Here is a 15,128-nt window from a genome sequence, read left to right on the forward strand (position 1 = left end):
TGTTATCTGGTCATTGCCAATAAAAAAGTTGCTTGCCTGTGATTAATATTTGTCCGGTAACAGAGGAAAGAACATTGCTCACTTTTTCCATCCTACATGCTTGAGATTTTGTAAGAGAAAGGCAATCATTGGTAAGTGGTATAAACAGAGTGCTAAAATGGATCATATGAATCACTGGCTGTGCTAGAATTTTCCTGTCATCATATCAGATGCCAATTTTACATCAGACAAGAATAACCAATATTGAAGCCCTTCATTTCATTTAGTTTATAGACTGAACTTAGAAAGGGAAAAAGGGGTAATCAGTAAACTTAAAATAGTCCAAGTTAGTCAATCAATCAGTCTATCAATCCCCAGGAACCATAGTAATAAACTACCATATATTCACCAGAACATATAAGCCAGACTGGTTGAAAATTTAAAAGCAGGCACACATACAATTGTCAGAGGAAACAAAATTGGTGGCTAATGGAAGATACTGGTAGATTTAGGATCATAATGGAACATGGAAAGTTTCCATTGCTCAGTGAGACAGTTGTTACGTGAGTTGTGTCCCATTTTATGACCTCTTTTGGCACAGTTGTTAATGAATCACTGCAGTTGTTAAGTGAATCAGGTGGTTGTTAAATGAATCAGACTTCCCCCATTGACTTCACTTGTCGGAAGCCAGCTGGGAAGGTTACAAATGGTGGTCCCATGATCCAGGGACATTGCAACTCTCATAAATACATGACAGTTTTCCAGCACCCGAATTTCGGTCAGATGACCACGAAGATGCTACAATGATCGTAAGTGTGAAAACTGTCAAAAGTCACTTTTTTCAGGGCCATTATAAATTTAAACAGTCACTAAACAAGTGGTTGTAATAGTTCCGTGTAGAGAACTATTGTAGTTCTTTGTAGGGACAATCGGTGGAGAATTGGCCTCATTGAAGAATGTGAAACATTTTTCATGCCATTCTAGTCTTTTGAAAGGGATGCATGTTCAGAAATGCCACAAATTAGAGATGGCCAGAAAAAAAAAATTAACTGGTGGTTTCTCGCATTTGTCATACTACTTGAAATTGATAAACCATATGTTACTCTCTATGTAGTAAATCATTTTCCCAAAATGTCTGCTTCCGTTCTTTAACAACCTAAAGAGCAACAACCAAAAAGAACCAAATAGTTGGGCCAAAAATGTTGCCCTTTTGGTGATGTGATTGTCTGACTTGAAGGTACTCCAGAAGGTTGGGAAGCTGAGTTGTGGTTTCTGACCTCTCAAACATTGCCTAATGTGCAAAACAGAATTTGTCTTTAATGATAGAACTGCCTTTCTTCTACAAATATATAAGAAATAAGTAAAATATATATTTTTTAAAAAACTTGGTCTCTGGAGTTGTATTTTTGCAGTCATCACTATTATTTTATTGTCATTGTTTTAACTGGGTTTTAATTACGTTGCCTTTTATTATTGTATGTTTTAACCTGTGTTCGCCGCCCTGAGTCCTTAGGGAGAAGGGCGGCATATACATTTTTGGAAATAAAATAAATAAAATAAATCACGATGTAAAAAAGACGTTGAGACTCTAGAAAGAGTGCAGAGAAGAGCAACAGAGGAAATGATTAGGGGACTGGAGAATAAAACATGAACAGTTGCTGGAATTGGATGTGTCTATAGTGAAAAGAAGGACTAGTGCTGACATGACAGCAGTGTTCCAGTATCTCAGGGGCTGCCACAAAGAAGAGAAAGTCAAACTAGTCTGCAAACACCTAAAGGTAGGACAAGAAGCAATGGATGGAAACTAATCAAGGAGAGAAGCAACCTAGAACCTAAGTGAAATTTCGTGACAGAACAGTTAATCAGTGGGACAACTTGCCTCCAGAAGTTGTGAATGCTCCAACACTGGAAGTTTTTAAGAAGACATTGGACAACCATTTGTCTGAAATGGGATAGGGTTTCCTGCCTGAGCAGAGGGTTGGACTAGAAGACTTCCAAGGTCCCTTCCAGCTTCTCTTCTTTGCTCTGCTCTGCTCTGCTCTGCTCTCCTATTCCTATGTTCTAACCTAGGCTTCCTGAGAAAGTATACAGCACAAACGTAGTCCCAAAAAACCTCTTTTATTGAGAAGGCTGTGAATTATGGTCATTCACAGCCCATAATGATTCACAAACTCTGTGCAGAGTCTGCTTGAGTTGACACAGTCATTCAGGGTAATGTTGATAAGCACCCACCTTTATCTTCCTTGAAACGCTGCCAGAGACTTAATTGCCAATTAGTTTTACAAGACCACACATAGCACAGTGTCAAACAGAACTTCTCAGAGCTTGAACCGACTATATGAACTAATTGCTTCCTGCAAAGGCTCACCTCCGTTTGCTCCTCTTTTATGTCTTATGGGAGGGGCCAATCAACTCCAAGCCTTACTACCAAGTCACCCTTTTTTTCCTTAATTGTTCTTGCCTTCTGACAACTCTGCACATGCACACACTAGGAACAGGCTCGCACTGTTCTTCTCCCTCACTGATGTCAGATTCCAGAGGCTCCGGAGGCAGCACATAATTACCAGATGGCCCTGGCTCCCTCTCTGCCTCTGACGCAGAGCCCTCGTGCGAGCCTTCTCCAGACTCCAGGACTGGCCCACGTTCCTCCCCAACCTCCTCACTGTCCAACTCTGCTCAACATCCTATTCGTATTCCTGTTCTATTCTATTCTATTCTATTCTATTCTATTCTATTCTATTCTATTCTATCATTTAATTAGGTAGATAAGCCACAATATTATCTGTTTACAGGTAGTCCTCAATTTATGGTTACAGTTTAGGCCCAGAACATCTGTGACTAATAGTACATTTGTTAAATGAATCACACAATCATTAAGTGAATCCTGCCTCCCCATTGACTTAGCTTGTCAGAAGCCCCTGGGAAAGTCATAAATGGTGATCATATGATCCCAGGAGGCTGCAAGCACCCAAACTTTGATCACATGACCTTAGGGACATTGCAATAGTCATAAGAGGGAGGACTAGTCTTTAGTTGCTTTTTTCAGCACTGCCATAACTATGAACAGTGATTAAACAAATTGTTATAAGTCAAGGACTCTCTTTATTTGGAACTTGGCTTTATTGATACCGAAACTGATTAGAGCTATGTAGCACTTTAGTTTTTATCCCAAACAGGTGCTACAGAGTTCTTGGTATCTCTTTAAAATGATTGTTATGCTTGCTCTCCCACTTTTGGGGAACCAATCCAAAGGGCTACACAGCCTTCTCATGTGAAAGCCACTGATTTAGCATTCCCTCTTCATGGAAATGATGGAAAATCGTTGTTAAAAGTCTGCTGCAATTACTGTATAATTCAAGGCAATGCAAGGAAAAATCCCACTGGCCTTGCTCAAATCCTGTTTTGCATTTGACCTTCCCTAAAGAAATGAACTTGTAGATTGTATGTGGACTCCCCATATGAATTACATCCCTGATCCTACAAAGGTATAAATCACTGGAAGGACCTGCTCTTGAAAAGCAGTGTTATATACAAAGTGAAGACTTCACACATTGTCTTTATTTCCAGGAATGCCTCTACCATGTGCATTTATGGGGAAAGAGATTGAGTGGTTGTAATAGTTTTCTTGGATGGCAAGAAAACCCAGAAAAAAAGGTGAACAATTGGCAAACAAATTAATGATAAAGAAAGTTAAGAGAGGATGAAGAAACCACTTTGTCTTTTGTTAGAGTGCCGTAGAATCTATGTGGTCAATCCCTATGTGGTCAAAACAGATTGGAAATGTCTCATATTAATTTTTTCCAAACCTCCAGAAAGCAAGACAAGAAACAAGGGATGAAAGCTAACCAAGGAAAGAAGCAACCTAGAACAGCGGTCACCAACTGGTGGTCCGTGGACCACTGGTGGTCCGAGAGAAAATTTTGGTGGTCTGCAGAAAAATTATTTGCATTTTTTCTATTGCACTAAATCAGGAGTCCTCAAACTACAGCCCCTGGGACAGATACATGCAATGAATGTTTGTGTTACTGCAGAGAGTCTCCCACTTCAGAGTCTTTTTGTGCAGGTCGGAGGAGGGAAGAAATTCTGACTTGGGGTCTGCTTCAGCCTCCTGGTGCGAGGCTTTGGCGAAGGCTGGAGGGAAGCGCTGCTGGTGGCAAAGAGCCAGAGGGCCTTGTTCCAGTTGGACTGCATCATGGCGTGGAACTGGCTGACCCTCTAAGCAAGCTGAGCCTCCAGGCACCTGTACCTGGCCTTGCACTCCCGCAGGTCTTCCCTCTGCTTGGAAAGCCTATGCTCGTAGTCTTCACTGAGGTGTTCCTGCTGAGCCTCCTTCTCGGTCAGATCCAATTTGAACTGAGCCAGCTGTTTTGCTAACTCTGTTTCATAGTGGTTGCTTAGCTCCAACAATTGCTTCCTGTTGGGGCCCTAAGGAGCCTGGGCGGGCAGGGGGGGAATGGTTGGGAGGGGAGGGGCAAGTAGAGGCTGGCGAGGCGCCACTTGATGTGAGTGACATCAAGTTAGCCAAGCCCATCCAGTCACATGACCACCTAGCCACGCCCACCCAGCCGGTAATTAGGCAGATCATATAAGTGGTCCATGGGATTTAAAATTATGCATTTAGCAGTCCCTGAGGTCCAAAAAGTTGGTGACCCCTGACTTAGAACTAAGGAGAAATCTCCTGACAGTAATCAACCAGTAGAATGGCTTGCTATCAGAAGCTGTGGGTGCTCCATCACTGGAGGCTTTCAAAGAGTCTGGAGTCTGGACAGTCATTATATTACATGAGTGCTTGTATGTAATTTAGCCTTCACGTCTTGATAATGCTCCCTACCATCCCAAAGAACAGGTATAGAAATGATCATCTGCCTATCTTTTTTCCTCCCAAATAATTGATTTCCTATTGCAATACCAGAACTGATCTAAATTTTTCTCTGGGTCAGAAACGTGATCAGGAGTACTTTCAATTCTTTTGATTCCTACAGAAGCAGCGGATAGAAATTAATCAAGGCGAGAAGCAAGTAGAAATTTCCTAACAGTGAGACCAATTAACCAGTGGAATGGCTTGCCTTCAGAAGTTGTGGGTACTCCATTATGGAGGCTTTTAAGAAAAGACTGGACAGTCACTTGTCTGGAATGGTTTCCTGCTCAAGCGAGGGGATGGACTAGAAAACCTCCAAGGTCCTTTCCAGTTCTATTCTGATTGGAATCAGGGCTATCCCTTCTCTGATGAACTGTCAATTTTTTCAGGGAGAAATTAAAAGATAAGGAATTAGATCATAAGGTCAATAGCAGTTGATCTGAAACAGATTGTTCTGCCCCAGCTACGGACCCCAAAGAACACAGCACACACAAAGTCCGTTCAAACCTTAGTTTACTGAATAAACCAGTCTTTTACAACAACGGCTGTTAATTAATTGCATTAACAGCCACCAAGAATTCAAAAAATAATAACTGAAAGCTTACTATGGTTGGCAGAATGCCCAGAAGCAATTTGCAGGAAGCTGATAATATAAGCAAGACAAGACACGAAGGTATGTGAACTAAGTTGTTCCCTGCAAATTGCTTCAGTCGGCGTTTCTCCTTACATAGGCTAGGGGAGTGGCCAATTAGCCCCAAGCCTTACTCTCGAGGAGACCTCCTCCTGAGGAACCACTCCCATCTGCACACCTGTGCATCGAGAAGAGGCTCCTCCTCTTCATCCTCTTCACTTAAGGAGCTTCTGGAGGCTCTGAAGGCCCTGGCTGAATCCCCGCCTCTGGCACCACATCTTCTCCAGCCTCCTCATTGTCCGACTCAAGTGCCAGCTGCACAGGCTGCTGGCGCAGCACCACACCAGCCTCCTCACTGTCTGAATCAGCTACTACCTGCACAGGCCACATATGGGCCACAACACAGATAACTTTTATGGAAATGTATCTATGATGTTCCAAACAATTTTTTTCTAGGCTTATTCTATTAATAGGGGAGTTGAGGAGGTTGAAAACAAATTATGTAAGGTTCTAAATCCTGACATTGCAGCAGTTATCTTTTTTTTATTTGAAAGAAATATTGACCACATGTAGTTCCCTTGAACGGAGGTTATTGTGTGAAGTTTTTGTACAAAAATGTCTCTGCACCTGACATACACAGTTGCCAACCAGATGTTACTGCCCATGGGAAGCTGTCAAGCTGCACCATTTTTTCCATTTTTTAGCAACCAGTTTTAACAGGAATAGTTTCTCCAATGTGGAAATAATATTTATTCTCAGTAGAAGTCACTGTGATTAGTTGTTTTTCTCTTACTGTTCTAAAATTAGAACTGGAGATTGTGCCAACGAAGCCAAGATTCAAGATAGACAGAAACTCAGGACAGATAAAAATTGCTCTTTTTATATTCTTCAGTATATGTGCCAATTAATGGGCCAATATACATAGGTATATAGAATAGAATAGAATAGAATAGAATAGAATAGAATAGAATAGAATAGAATAGAATAGAATTTTTATTGGATAAATGTGATTGGACACACAAGGAATTTGTCTTGGTGCATATGCTCTCAGTGTACATAAAAGAAAAGATACGTTCACCAAGAATCATAAGGTATAACACAGGGGTGAAATGCTCCCAGTTCTGACTGGATAGCCCGATCCGGTAGCGATGGAGGCGGGTGGTTCGGAGAACCAGTAGCAAAAATCCCCTGCCCCCCCCATACCCAGCTGAGCCGCACAATCATCAGAGGCTTTTTCTTTTAATTTTTAAAAGAAATTTTTTTTTCTACAACCTCTTCGGCCAAAAAAAGATGCTTTTAAAAGTAAAAAAAAGCCTCTGATGATCGGACGGCTCAGCGGGGATCATCAAAGGGATCGTCAGCTGATGATCCCAGCTGAGTTGCCTGATCGGCAGAGTTTTTTTTTCTTTTAAAAACCTCTGATGATCCAAGCTGAGTTGCCTAATCGGCAGAGGCTTTTAAAAGAAAAAAAGCCTCTGCCAATCAGGCAACTCAGTTGGGATTGTCAGAGCCTTTTGAAAGCATTTTTTTACAACCTCTTTGCCGAAGAGGTTGTAGAAAAAATGGTTTTAAAAGGAAAAAAAATTGGCCACGCCCACCCAGTCACATTACCCACCCATCCACCAAGTCACGCCCACAGAACCGGTAGTAACAAATTTTAGATTTCACCACTGGTACAACACTTAATGATAGTCATAGGTTACAAATAAGCAATCAGGAAACAATATCAATATAAATTGTAAGGATACCAGCAACAAGGTTACAGTCATAAGTGTCATAAACCATAAGTCATACATATATAAATTATATATAGAGAAATCTTGTTGGTATGATGTCAACACAGACACACAAACACACAGACATGCACACTTTGGGTGAATCCCACTATTTTATTCCTGCAAGTCTTGCTTTCCATATGAATATCCTTGTAAATAGTTTCCCATTCTTTATTTAATGAAACCATTGAGAATAGTTTGGAGTCATCAATAATCCGGAATGTCTCACTGTTAATTTAAAATACCCAGGTTTATTTTAGGAAAGATTGGTATAGGATTTGTCTGAAATGGTAAAGGGTTTCCTGCTTAAAGTGGGGTGGACTAGAAGACCCCCAAGATCCCTTCCAACTCTGTTATACTATTAAAACAAAATACTGGAAAGCACCTGTTCCAATATCGAATCTTAATTTGACCATCTTGCAAAAGTTGGGGAAATCTGCAAGTTGAATTCCATTAGTATTCAAGTTGCCAAGGTTGAGAAATACTGATTTAAATTCATCTTAGGTACTTTTTACCTTTCATGTTCCCCACTTTTTTTGGGAAGAAGAATGGAGAATAGGTCAATTTTCCAGTGGCTGTCAATCATTCCAATACCTGGAATCTAAATACTGATACCAATATTACATCTTATTCTAGAGTACATCTATAATATGTCACTCTTTTGTTTTCCTGAACTCAGTCTGAACATTGAATAGAATAAACCCAGTTTTCAACAATGTAGTGGATAAATAATACAGATCCTTGTTTATTTTATTTTATTTATTATTCATATTTCTATGCTGCCCACTCTCCAAGGACTCTGGGAGGTTTACACCATAGACAGTATACTAAATAGCATATTGCCCCCAACAATCTGGGTCCTCATTTTACCCACCTCGGAAGGATGGAAGGCTGAGTCAACCTTGAGCCGGTGAGATTTGATCTGCTGATCTGCTGAACTAGCAGTCAGCTGAAGTAGCTGTAGTACTGCACTCTAACCACTGCGCCACCTCGGTTTCTAGTTTGTTTCCCACAGATATAAGCTATGAAAATGCAATTATCCATTTTAGCATTCAATAATAAATGAGAAGTTGAGGTATCATCATGTTCCCCATAGTACCTTTCAATTGATTTCTTTTCTAAGCAATGGCTTTGACCAGCACTAATAATTTAATCAGCCTGGTCTCCCTGAAGCATTTTCTTTGTCTCTGCTCTGTTTCTATGCACAGAATGCTGCCAGATGAATATCTAACACGAATGATGATATCACATTTGGGTTGTTAAACTGCACTGATTTACTAGAAGGCATTTTACCATTCTTTTTCTCCTAGTTGAATCATGATTCCTGAGGACTGCTAGGAAGCCAGATGATGGAGGCAGAAGAAGCAAGCAGCTTAGATGCCTTCAAGGGGGGTGTTTATAATTAATTTACTGACTGCAATACAATCAGGCTTCAAACCATTTCTCCTCTCTTATCAAACATGATGATTTTTAATCTCATTATTGTAGAATCAAATGAACCCTAAGTTCGTGTTTGGTTATTTACACAGAGGTTCTGTAGCCACTGACATAGTGGACAGCAAGAAGAGCCTTGGTGGCGCAGCAGACTAAAGTGCTGTTAAGTAGCACTTAGCTGCCAACTGCCTGCAATTACTGCGAGTTCAAATCTCACCAGGCTCAAGGTTGACTCAGCCTTCCATCCTGCCGAGGTAGGTAAAATGAGGACCCAGATTGTGGGGGCAATAAATTGACTTTGTATAAAAAGAACACCACTTGAGGGGGCCGAAAGCCCTACTAAGCAGGTATATACAAAAGTATGACGGCTATTGTTTAACGCATTGAGGGCGGCATATAAATCGAACAAATAAATAAATAAATAAATAAATAAATAAATAAATAAATAAATAAATAAATGTACTTGTGTTCATGTGCACAACCACTTGGACATTATTGTACCATCCAATATACAACCTTGGGGTGTGGGTGTGGGAAGGTTCCTTCAAGTCAATGTTGAATCCTGGAAATTGTCTGGACAAGTCCCTGTTGTTTTCCTGGCAACATTTGGAAAGTGGTTTGCTATTGCCTTCTTCCTAGGGTTGAGAGTGAGTAACTGACCTAAGGTCACCCAGCTGGTTTCATGCCTAAAGGGGAACTAGAATTCACCATCTCCCAGTTTTTAGCCTGGTTACCAAACTGGTTCTCATTTTCACCTTATATATAGTTAAGGGACTTATTACAGAATAGAATAGAATAACAGAGTTGGAAGGGACCTTGGAGGTCTTCTAGTCCAACCCCCTGCTTAGGCAGAAAACCCTACACCACTTTGGACAAATGGTTATCCAACAACTTCTTAAAAACTTCCAGTGTTGGAGCATTTGCAACTTCTGGAGGCAAGTTGTTCCACTGATTAATTGTTCTAACTGTCAGAATAGAATAGAATAGAATAGAATAGAATAGAATAGAATAGAATAGAATAGAATAGAATAGAATAGAATAGAATAGAATAGAATAGAATAGAATTCTTTATTGGCCAAGTGTAATTGGACACAGAAGGAATTTGTCTTGGTGCATACGCTCTCGGAGTACATAAAAGAAAAGATACATTCGTCAAGTATCATAAGATAAAACACTTAATGATAGTCATGGGAAACAGTCAATATACTATAAATCTTAAGGATACCAGTAACAAGGTTACAGTCATACAGTCATACTGAAAGTGGGAAGAGATGAGTGATAGGAAACTTAGTAACTAGTTTGACAGTGTTGAGGTAATTATTTGTTTAGCAGAGTGATGGCGTTCAGGAAAAATTTCTCAGGAATTTTTTCCTTAGTTCTAAGTTGCTTCTTTTATTACAGATAGTCCTCAACTTACAACAGTTCATTTAGTGACCGTTCGAACTTACAACAGCACTGAAAAAAGTGACTCATGGCCACTTTTCACACTTACGACCATTGCAGCATCTCCATGGTCATGTGATCAAAATTCAGACATTTGGCAATTGATTCTTATTTATGACCGTTGCATTGTCCTGGAGTCATGCAATCCCCCTTTGCAAACTTCTGACCAACAAAATCAATGGGGAATGCACATAACAACTCTATGACTAACTTGACAAATGTATTGATTCACCTGACAAGAAAGGTCATAAAATGGGACAAAATTCACTTAACCCCTGTCTCACTTAGCAGTTGTGGGGCTCAGTTGTGGTCCTAAGTCAAGGACTACTTGTAGTTCCCAATTTCACAGTAGATGGAAGCTCAAAGATCAAACACCGTAGGTAAAAAACAAGGAAACATATCAGTTCTCCGTTTTCAGCCACAGCCTGTTGTGACCCAGGCCCAAGTAGGTAGTAATCGACGCAAACTGTTCCAAAACAAACAGACTTTATTAGAACAGCTGAGAATTAACTCATTCTCAGCGTAGTCCTAACTAAATTAAAACAAACTCTTCATAACACAAATTCTTCAGTCTAATCACCAACCTTGGTATAATTAGGCAAACTTCCAAAGGCTTCTCTTGGCAAAAGTTCAAAAGCAGAAGATGCCGACAAGAGATAAGTGCAGCAAGACTATCAACGTTGTTTTCCGACAAAGAGCCCAAGAGCCGTTGCTGGTCTTTTAAGCCTTATGGGAAGGGCCAATCATCTCTTGGCCCTACTCTCGAGTCGTTCTCTTTGCTTTAGCTGCTCTTGCCTTCTGGCAGCTCTTCTCATACGTGCACTAGGAACAGGTTCCTCCTGTTCCTCTGCCTCTCTGCTGTCAGTCTCTGGAGGCTCCGGAGACCGCACATCACTCCCTGATGGCCCTGCCTCCGACGCAGAGCCTCATCCAGGCCTTCCCCAGCCTGCAGGACTGGCCCATGTTCTTCCTCAGCCTCATCGCTGTCCGACTCCGCTGCCAGCTCCGCAGGCTGCTGGCAAACCACAACACAGCCTTCCTATTTAAGGAAGAAATATTTAGTTTCTCATCTTACATAGATTTCATCCATTGATGGGATCTGTCTTTTCATGCCTTTAGGACAAATTACTTTTGCTTCAGTATGCTTCTCATATCACAAGTGAATTCCTATATCATAGTAATTTAAGATGAATTTCCTGTAATGGGCAATTTAAGCATTCTTTTTTTTAAAAATAACCAAACATTATTCATTTTAGAAAATCAATTAATATTCCCCCCCACTTACTTTGTTGACTTGTAAATGGAAATCAAGCCAGCTTGTTGAAAAGTACTTCAGTTGGGGGTTTAGGAAGTGATAATTCAATAGCCCTTCTATACACTTTTTCGTCTCTTAAAAAGAGCATTTGTTCTGCCGATGATTCAAAACCTGGCATTGCTCCTAGGCCTGCGTTAGGATAGTCGCTGAACTTGTTAGCTTTATAGAGTTGTTGGTGTCTACATAAAATGACTTGTCTCATTTGTGTTATGGAAGGGAACAATGCAGAAAAGGTTGCATAGCTTCTCTCAAGTTTTCATTTTGCATTCCTTATATTTGTGGTTGCTCCCATTTTTATTTTAGTGGGGAGATGTGGTAGCCTAGAGGTGGAGCTCTTGCCTCCCATTCAGGACGCTGTGAGTTCGATCCTAGGTTAGAGGCAGATATTTCTCTCTTTGGGCACAAGGAGAATTTATCTGCTGAACAAATCTCCACATTAGTGACAGGAAGGGAATCTGGCCATTAGGGACTCTGCTAGCTCCATTCAGTTGCCGTGTTGTGGTCTGCCAGCAGCCTGCGGACCTGGTATCAGAGTCGGACAGTGAGGAGGCTGGGGAGGACCATGGGCCAATCCTGGAATCTGGGGAAGGCTCAGACAAGGGCTCTGCGTTGGAGGCAGAGAAAGGGCCATCTGGGAATACGTGCTGCCTCCAGAGCCTCCAGAGTCGAACTTCAGCGAGGCAGAGGAACAGGGGGAGCCTGTTCCCAGTGCGTGCATGCGCAGAGCTGACAGAAGGCAAGAACAGCTAAAACAAAAGGGATGCCTCGGAATAGGGCTGGGAGATGATTGGCCCTTCCCATAAGGCTTAAAAGACCAGCAACGGCTCTTGGGCTCTTTGTCGGAAAACAATGCTGATAGCAGGGTCATATGATCAACTTTCATGACCTTCGGACAAGCTAAGTCAATGGGGAAGCCAGATTCACTTAACAACCATGTTACTAATCATTCACTTAACTATTGTGTCAAGAAAGGTCACAAAGTGGGGCAAAACTCACTTAACCACTGTCTTATTTAGCAACAGAAATCTGGGGCTCAATTGTGGTCATAAGTCGAAGACTACCTGTTCAGACTTGGTACAGTTGCATTTGCATGCTGTCCTTTTCCTTCTGTTGGGGCATCCCATACAGGTGATAGACATGACCAGAGAGACAGAAATAACAAACAGTGAAATGACAAAGAGACAGATAGGACTCCTTGTCCATTCCAAACAAGAGTCAACACCAAGCCATCCTTGTAAATTGGAATTTGCTATAAGTGTGTAGCCCCCCTGTGTTTCTAAACAGAGTTCTGAACCTCTGGAGATTAAGTAAAGATCCCCATTCTTGTTGTGGCCCGTCAGCGGCCTTTGCAGTTAGTAGCTGATTCCGATAGCGAGGAGGCTGATGTGGTGCTGCGCCAGCAGCCTGTGCAGTTGGCACTTGAGTCAAACAATGAGGAGGCTGGAGAAGATGTGGTGCCAGAGGTGGGGATTCAGCCAGGGCCTTCAAAACCTCCAGAAGCTCCCATAAGTGAAGAGGAAGAAGGGGAGGAGCCTCTTCTCGATGCACGAACACACAGAGCTGCGAAAAGGCAGGAGTGGCTCCTCAGGAGGAGGTCTCCTCAAGACTAAGGCTTGGGGCTAATTGGCAACTCCCCTAGCCTATTTAAGGAAGGACGCCGACTGATGCAATTTGCAGGAAACAACTTCGTTCACATTCCTTTGAGTCTTGATTCCAGAAACGTTTGATTTCGGCTCTTGTTTTTTTCTTATCAGTTTTCCTGCAAATTGCTTTTGGACATTCTGCCAACCACAGTAAGATTATGGTTATCTGAAATACTGTGCCTCAGAACTGAGTTATTACTCTTTGAATTCTTGTCGGCTGTTAATGAAGTTAAATTAACAGTCCTTGTTCAGAAAAGACTGATTTAAATTGTACTTGTGTTCGAACAACTACTAAGAAAGTTCATTAGTAGTCCTTAATTAGTAAACTAAGGTTTGTACGGACTTCGTCTGTGCTGCATTCTTTGGGGTCCGTAGCTGGGGCAGAACAATTCTCTGCCTTTCCTCTATAATTCTTTCTCCCTCAGTTATATATGACTTAGATAATAAAAACACGACAGTTTGAAACCTTTCCCAGAGTAAGGATAAATCATGCAGATCAATGTCTGTATTCCCCAAACGTACCTAGTTGGGTTGCATTAACCTTCATTTGGGCTTTCTTTTGGTCCAGCATTTTCTGCAAATCCAGCACTATTGCTTTGTTTACGATTCAACGTATAGTGCAAACTCATAAAATGGGTTAATTAAGGATGTTGTGTGAACCCATCTGCACAGTTGAGAATGGCCTGTGGAGCAACCCCCATAACTCTTGGGAATATGTTGTAACTGGTCAGTTTTACGGCCTTGCCAGATGATTTAGCCTTTCACCTTCCTTTGGTTTTTAATATTTATTTCACATTGTTTATATTGGAAGAAAAGAAATATATCTGACCAGGGACCCAAGAGCACATATTGGATTGTTTTCTTCAGCACATCTTTCTTAAATTAACAAAATTGTGTCAGGCAGCTTAATTGAAGAGAGTCTTGAACGCTGACAACAAACTCAGAATTATTTTTTTTAAAAAATACAGCTTTATTGAGAAATCAATCTTTTCGACATGCAAGCAAAGTAAAACTATATGAATAAATTGGCTGAAGAACAACTGAAGAGTGTGTGGTAGCAATAAATCTGGAGAGAAATGTACATTGAAGCATTTGAACCATTCAGCTTCTACTTTCATCTTTCTCATCTTCGAGCTTCACATCAAGAGCCTCTCTCTTTAAAGTCACAACACATTTTAGTCCTTTAAATCCATTGATAACTTTTAATTACTGAGCAGGTAAGTCACTTCTGTTGGGACAACCTAAGGGCTGGTCATGATGAAATGCAAAATACAAAATAATAATTTGGGAAGACAAATAACAACAATATATCATAACTTCTTTTCAACACCAGCGTTTCATTCCTTATTAAAAGGCAACCAGCAAAATACAGACTTTGAGCAAAGATGCGATTTTTAAAATTAAATGCATTGATCCTTTTATCTTTTCCAATACTGAACTATAGCTTGGAGGGACCCTATACCATGTGGGACTTAGGACAATTACCATCTTTGCACAAGATTCCTCCAGAAAAAACCTTACATTTGGAATACATGTGCACACAGCAGTTAGCCTAACCCTAACCTGTTGCTGAATGTGATTGCCTTGCCTTAACTAATGGAAAGTCACTTTTCCAGTGGAAATCTAAAGGAAAGGAGCCAAAGAAATGGAATGGAATGGAATGGAATGGAATGGAATGGAATAGAATAGAATAGAATAGAATAGAATAGAATAGAATAGAATAGAATAGAATAGAATAGAATAGATCAATCCTCGAATACAGTACAGGAGTACTCCACTCCTCTGCTCACAATAGAATACCTTATGCCACCAGGCTCGAAATTTTGGGCCTGGACAACCTTGAACTACATCGCCTACGGTCTGACCTAAGTATAGTACACAAAATTGTCTGCTACAAAGTCCTACCTGTCAATGACTACTTAAGCTTCAACTTCAATAATACATGGGCAAACAATAGATGCAAACTCAAGGTAAACCCTTCCAAACTCGATTGCAGAAAATACGACTTCAGCAACAGAGTGGTCAATGCCTGGAATGCTCTATCTGACTC

This window comes from Pantherophis guttatus, chromosome 3 (assembly GCF_059756535.1).
Source record: "Pantherophis guttatus breed Tessera chromosome 3, ASM5975653v1, whole genome shotgun sequence".
NCBI lineage: Eukaryota > Metazoa > Chordata > Lepidosauria > Squamata > Colubridae > Pantherophis > Pantherophis guttatus.